The sequence below is a fragment of the Etheostoma cragini genome, chromosome 5 (assembly GCF_013103735.1).
Source record: "Etheostoma cragini isolate CJK2018 chromosome 5, CSU_Ecrag_1.0, whole genome shotgun sequence".
In the NCBI taxonomy this organism is placed as follows: domain Eukaryota; kingdom Metazoa; phylum Chordata; class Actinopteri; order Perciformes; family Percidae; genus Etheostoma; species Etheostoma cragini.
Genome location: NC_048411.1, coordinates 14,799,618 through 14,807,043, shown reverse-complemented (window position 1 = coordinate 14,807,043; position 7,426 = coordinate 14,799,618). Strand labels below are relative to the sequence as shown.

The window sequence follows — 7,426 nt, the reverse complement described above, 5'->3', positions numbered from 1 at the left end:
GGTTTTGAGTTGTGGATGTGAGAAGGGGACAAGAGGGAAAAAAGGGAGGGGGGTCTTTTTTTGCCACTGTGAACATGGCGGCATTCTTCGGGGGGCACTAATCCTGGGCATATATGCCAGTGCTGACAAAGGTCTGGTGTGTGTGTTTGTGTGTGTGTGTGTGTGTGTGTGTGTGTGCTTGTTGAAAGGGGAGTGGGGTTGTCACTGATCCCTCAGAAGGCTAAATTTACCCAGGAGTGATGGGAGCAGGTGGATTCGGATGGGAAAGTGGGGTGGGGGTGGTTGGAAAGAACCAGACCCGGTTTCAGTTTAGACAGAGATCGGGGGAAAACGCAACCCAAATCAGGGGTTTCTATTCAAAGCCAGCTGGTCTGGCTTTATCACATGCGGGACATTTGTTTTAGGCAATTTGATAGTAATTGCAGTTTTTTTTTTAAATATCTGTCTCCATTGTTTTTCTTTCTTTTTTAAGAACTTTTCAACAGTTTGATTGAGCTGGGCCTTAGCTGGTTCTGAGGGGTGTAACTTCCTGGGGAAGCAGAGAAACGGCACGGGTGAGTTTTCACAGTACACCTATTCCCTTTCTTCTTCCCCTCTCCTCTGCATCTCATTCTGTTGGTGGAAAATCTGTCTCTGTCAGGATTTGAAACCATACCATACAGTGGGTCATGGCATGTTTAACAGATTAAACCATCATTTTGATATTCAAGCTGCCCAATTTGAACTGTTCCGATATTTATTTTGAAGTGCTGTTGCCTAATTGTTTCCTAGCCTTGCTGGATTAAGTGAATGATGTGTCTTTCATGTAGCTCAACTTAGAAAAGAGTATATACATATGAACAAGGCCAGAAGATACATTAATTTGAGTTTTTTCTGCTCTCGACAAAGTAGAAAGACACCACCCTAACACTGCTATAGGAGGTGTCAGCTCCCAGCTGTTGCAATTCACCTCTGTGGAGCACTTATCGAGGCTCCTGCAACTGTGTGTCTAACTTTTAAAAGTCTACATTTTTATTTCTCTAAGGCTAGACAAATGGTTTCAGTCGCTAAAGTGGAACAGTATCTTGTGTTGTTTCTCTGCTTCTAATTCTTCACAGTCAGTTTAGGTTACTGGTACTTTAAAGGGTAATTGCTTAGAACATCTCATTGCACAATCTGGAATTATCAGCGAGAGAAAAGCGCATTGGCCTTAACATGCTGTTTGCTTTAGAAATGACTCGTTCCCTCAAGGTAGCTACCTAAGTGGCTAACACACACTTCAGCAGCAATATGTGTCACACATTTCTTTGTTTAAGTCAGACATGTTGAGCAAACTTTTGAAACAAAGGAGAACACTAAAACTAGTCAAATCAAATGAACAGAGAGGGATTTATTCCTAACCAAATGGAGACTTTTGAAAATATCTACTGTAGGGCACTTGTCCCAAAACAACCAAATGGAATTTCAAACTAAAGCAAAGGCTTTGTGGTGAATGACTCTGTTGGATATATTCCTTCAACATTTGATTGAACTCTAGCTTTTGGATAAAATAAGAAAGGTAGTAGTAATGTTATTCCTGAATTCAATTATCTCGTATTTCAAGTACATCTTTAGTTCTGATTTTACTTTTGCATCCCATGTCTGCTATAACATTCACAATAAACACTAATGAAAATAAAAACAGTTTAATTTGACCCTTTCCGAGCAAACAAAACTCTATCAAGCTAAAAGGAAATGAACAGATTTGAAAGAAATATAGAGCTATGGACATATAGACATGTACTTATGTCCCTTATTTCATACCTGGGGAGAGAGTCCTCTTGCTATTAGCCCAAAGAGGCAGGACCTGAGAAACTTTGACCCAGTTTACAGGAACCGCTCAGTCCTACCTTATTAGCTTTCCTGCCCCTGAATTCTTTTTGCTTTGATGGTCAGCGGCGTTGAGGAAACGCGTTGTTTTCTTTCTCTGTAGGGTGGCGAGCGCTCTTCTGCAGTTGCCTCTCTGCCTTTGAAACTCTCCTCTTCCTGTCACAACACCTTCACACTCTGCTATTAGTTCCATTGTTCCTGTTTGTGCGGTATGAAACGTAGGTTTTGTTCATCTTCACTGGTAATGAAATGTAAACAGAATAAATAGGATCTATTTTTCAAATTACATTTTTCAGTTAGGAATAGTCATAGTTTTAATGTTACTTAATACAAAAGGTGTAACTTGCAGACATGTGTCAAAGATAAAGAGATTAGTGGTTACTGCATGTTTGCGCTAGTTTAGTTTTTCAGGTTTCAACTGGTGTTTCTATGTAAATGAATAGGACGGTTACGATACAACATAGAAGTAATTTAGCTGTTTGTTTTTCCAGTAACAGCTGCTGACAGAAAGCATAGCAGTAGTTAGGGTAGCAGTTTGTTTCCATTTGGTGGGCACTACTGATCCATATGCTCAAATTACCTAAGTGTGTTACTCTAGAAAGTGCATTTCATTTTTCACAAATTATCACTGAACCAAGACCTATTACACATATGGAAGCAGTTTCAATTGCGATGGCATGAAAGTACAAGTTTGTTCCACTGTAATGACTTACAGTAATGGCATAGTAATTTTGCTCTGATTTTTCCTTTTTATACTCTTCTATTGTCTGTGTTATTTAAGTTTGGAAGATTTCCAGCAGCAGTCCAGCCTGCTGTATAAAAACTCTCATCATCTACCCCCCTGAGCACTGTCGAGGCCAGAAAACAGTATGACGCTCTGCCGCCACTATACAACGCCTGTGCGCCGGGGCCGCCTAAATCTACAAAACACGATTGCTGGCGCGAGGCAGCTCCTTTGATCTGCAGCTAATCTCAGTTGCCTGCCTCCCCTCTGATCATGTCTGAATAAGAATGAGTCAGGGGTGATCCTGGAGGCACAAAAAGCTTTAGATGCTGCTGCTTGTCTGCTGAGCTCCACCCTGTAACACGGGCCTGTGCCGATGGTCGCTAGGCCTCGCTATCACATAGCAGAGTTGGGAAGCCCTCATTTAGATACACATTATATTCCGCTCCACTTGCTTTTCTTCACAGTGAGATGCTATCAGCTGCTTGTTGAGAGTGTGGGAGAAGTTGCATAGCCATGCTGAGTGATCTTTAATTGTCAGGGGAATTAGTTGAGGGCACCAGCGATAGGAGGAACTTCTGCTGTGTAGTGGTTACTGTAGGAAACGGAAACAGTGATGACTTTAAGCTTTTGTGCTATAGCTGAATACAGTCAACACAGCACATGGCTTCGGCCCCTGTCAGGGTAACGCATTATTAGTTAAATACTGATCAAAAGATCACGTACACAGATCTTTACTCTAAACCCATACACAGCCTAAATCTGTTAGTCTGAAATACCATTTTTCCCCCATAACTTCTGCAGAGAACAGAGCTTCCTGGCAGTGCATAAAACAAGTGGCAGTTACAGTACTAGTGGTATGATTACTTTGGTTGATGACTTTTTTTTCAGCAGCTGAAAAAAAGAATCTCAAAACATCTACGTAAAAACAAGCAATGTTTACTTCAGCAATAGAAAATGACAAGTAAAATGACTGATGATACACTCTATAAACTCCCAACTACACTACCAAATATACTGTAATTCCCTTCCAAAACAACACATAAATACGTTTTCTGATCGGGTAACAATTTTTGAGTGCCTTTCTAAAAGCACATTATAAAATAGATGGACATGACTGTTCACCGATCAGCCACCACAGTCACGATTTAGTAAGGTTTAATCACCAAACATACAGGTTAAGGTTAGCAAAACATGGTGGTTTGAAATATAAAAAGAACCATTGCTTAAGTTTAAGGAACTATCGTGGTCATGGTTAAAGGAAACCAGTGTTGACAGTTATAGAGGAAATGGGAAACAAACAGCGGTCTCTCGCGTCAAAGTCACTTGCAACATAACGCCACGCTAAATCTGCCTTTTGCTTCCAAACCAACAGGTCAGATAAAAAGAAACTTTAAACAAAAAGTCAAGCCTGACATGTTTCTGCTGAGGAATAAGTGACCCAAACTTGAAATTAATAAAATTTATAATTTAAGTTTACATTGTGGTCCAATAGTTTTTAAATTACATCATTTAAACTATCAGATATTGATAATGGAAATTGGCATCTGTTCCATGTATAACTATTTAACACAAATCATTTTTCAGACAAAGCTTTTGCCCCACTTCAGGAAACACCGGTAGGCCCCGCTTGTATAGTTCCGGAAAAAAATCTAACATTGGCATCACCTCTTTATAGCAAAATTAGAGAAAGGGCAGCGAGAACAATGACATAACTGTTGGAGCAGTTCATACGGAATTACTTTCCAACCATTGAAAAGGAGGAAAAATCATTAGCAGAAAGTGAGTTCTTTTTTCTCTTTTCCCTCGCATGAAGCAATCTAGTGCAGACAAAGAGAACTTTGAGCCCTTGATATACAGACCGAAGGTCCAGCAATTACACTTGCTGGAGCATAGAGAAGACACAGGAAGAGGAGGAGGGAAGAGAAGAGTGCCAGTGTCAGGGATTAGAACAAAAAAGGAAGTAAATGGAAAAATTGAATAATTAAAATGTTTGTACGTGGGCTAATGGACACTGATATTTCACTTATTTAAAAAAAGGAAATGACTGCTTTAATGTTAAGATGATTCCTCTAAATGAAAATATTATTAACATATCCACCAAATTAAACTAAAAAACATGGTTAAACTTTGCATGGGGACACCTCCAGTAAACCCATGCGGTAATCCAGTCTATTCTGTGCTGAGAAGGATGCAGAGCTCCCCTGCAGGCGGCATATTTAATTACACAGCAGTGCCTGAATGCACCTTTACAGGCAAAATGCGCTTTTCATATGTAGCGGGTGGCACAATGATGGCACCTGTCACGTATACGATCACATATATGATATTAAAGCATTATGATTGTAAAATCATTAGGCCATTTTGCCAGTTCAATCAAGTTAATTAATCTGCAGATATCACGCCTGAATAATCAACAGCTGCTGCAGTTTCTGAGTAGAAATTACTGTAAGCAAGTGTGTGTGTGTGTGTGTGTGTCCATTTCTACAAGTACATATACATGATATTATAACAAAGTAAAGAAGCAACAGGTTGGATCAACAGCTCGGCTGGCAGCATTTTGTCACAGCCAGTCAGCGCGTTCACAGGACCATGGTGTTTTTCTTATGATGTAACTGGAGCATCAGGCAGAACAAAAAGAGCGCTTGTTGTTCACCTTGTGCCTCATCCATAATGCATGAAAGGTGTCCAGACAGAATACTGTTGGTTAAACACGACACATGCAAATCACCAGCGCTGTCTCTCATTTGGCACTGCTCGCTAAGAGTTGGTTATGTGGCCATTAGTTTCAGAGGCCTTCTGATTTTGTTATTATTGCATTCAAATCTGTTCTGTATGGTTTTAACCAACCAACAGGGTGCTGTTGGGAAACTAAACTGTAAGGACAAGGAAATATATGAAATGGTTCAGTGAATTTTACTGCTGGACAGACACAGTTAATAGCTGAACCACACAGAAAAAACATGTTATTGAAAACAAGGCTTTGCATGGTTTCACTGAAATATGAGTCATATCGTTATAGAACACAGCAGTGTACAAGTACACATAACTTTTTTTTTTTCCTCTGCTTTTTCCTTACTTCGGAAACTACTATTAGAATTAGAGCTTGGCAAAGCTGTAACAGTTAATATTACTGGGTTGGCTTTAGGTTTATGAGATATGTGGGATCATTTAATGTCCATGTCAATCTGTTTATTGTCAATCTGTTTATTGTAGAGTGATTTCTTCAGTTTATCGTAATTAATTTGTTGTTTTTCAAGTGCAAGACTTAACAATTATCAATGTAACTCACATGTAACATATCAAACATATTTTATTTACTGTATATATGAAGCATTTTGCAAGGTTATTACCACAAGTCGCTAACATACATGGTCTTGAGTTGAACAACAGTGCTTAACTACTTTATTTTATCAAGGTAATATTGGCTGCAATCCACATTTAGGAAAGGGAATGTCACCTTTATATTACAAAAGCTCATTTGAGTGTACAAATAAATACTTCCCCACAATTCTGAATTTCTTAGTTTTTTTATATTTTGTAATATGAGAACATATGATTTCAGTTAATTAAAAGTTCTTCTCTCACCTATGCTCCCCTAATTATACTCTACTGTGGTGCACTTCCTGCTATTGTAATTACTGATGATATTGCCCTCTGAGTTTCATTATAAACCTTATTAATAAGGAGCTCCGAAACATGTGCAAAATAACGCTTTGGATGACTTACACAAAGACAAAGAGCAGATCGGCAGGGAAATGTCTCACATCTCTTCTACAAAGTGTGAGCTTACTTTTAAAGTAGGTATGTTTTCCCTGAGAATAGAATCCAGATGTTCAGACTGATCAAGTCCTGGATATCATCTGTGAACAAAGAATGAATGTAAGATAGTGTGTTTAAATGTGTTTTATAAATGATATGTACTAGAAACACTGAAACTTTCATGGAGAGTATTACATACACTACATTATGCACTCAAACACGCATGACACAAACACTTGCCAATTACACAATAACATGATTTATCAGGCTGATACTAGCCTTTACGCATTTGGATATTGATCAGTAGATCAATAAACTCTATATAACATTTTTCAAATTTATTAATTGTTATTTGTAACTTTTTCTAAATGATTTCTTCAGGCTTAAGTCAATTTCCCAGTAGTCAAAATATATGTGAAGAATGTAGCAAAATTTAATGATACATGATGGTGCAAATGTCTTTTCAAACATTTTTCCATCCTGTTAAAAATAACAACAATAATGATAGCCCATTGAATTTATTTTTCTTAAGATCCCAATTAAATATAAGCAAGATGTATTAAGATTTCAGTCTAAAAATATTGCTATTGGGACTGCCCTTCAAACAACCACATCGGTACACACACACACACACACACACACACACACACACACACACACACACACACACACACACACACACACACACACAAACAAGTGCAAGATCTATGGATCCCCAGCTGAGCCTATGAGTTAAATTGGCCTGCAGGTCTTTCTGTAACCCTTGTGAAGCTTGGTCGTCATATCATATTCTATCAATCTAGTGTCAAAACAGGAAATGTCTTTCAAATTCATTAGGGAGCGAACACAGGAAGAATGACTGAAAGCAGTAAATACCAAATAAAGCTTGAAGCACCCTCAGACATATCTGACACACAACAAGTACTCCATGTGTCTCGTAGTGCTTCTGTAATCGCTGGCTAATTCTCAGGAGCAGTGAGGCACAGTGCTTGACAACATCATCTACTGTGACAGGCAGATTGTGTTTTCACGTGAGCGTGATCGACAACAGATTGCACTGAGCCCGGGCTGTTCCTGTTTGCCCTGGAAATG

General features: G+C 38.9%; 1 protein-coding gene across 2 annotated transcripts in view; it reads left to right on the top strand.

Moving 5' to 3' along the window:
- The first annotated feature begins 290 nt into the window (after positions 1-290).
- Positions 291-7,426, top strand: part of mef2cb (myocyte enhancer factor 2cb) — a 72,239-nt gene continuing 65,103 nt past the window's right edge. Inside the window, exons 1-2 of one of the 2 annotated variants that reach the window (XM_034872551.1) lie at positions 302-554; positions 2,630-2,715. The gene's annotated coding sequence lies outside the window, so the exon portion shown is untranslated. Of the gene's footprint in view, positions 555-2,629; positions 2,716-7,426 lie in introns of both variants that reach the window. The other variant, XM_034872550.1, reaches the window with a different exon arrangement.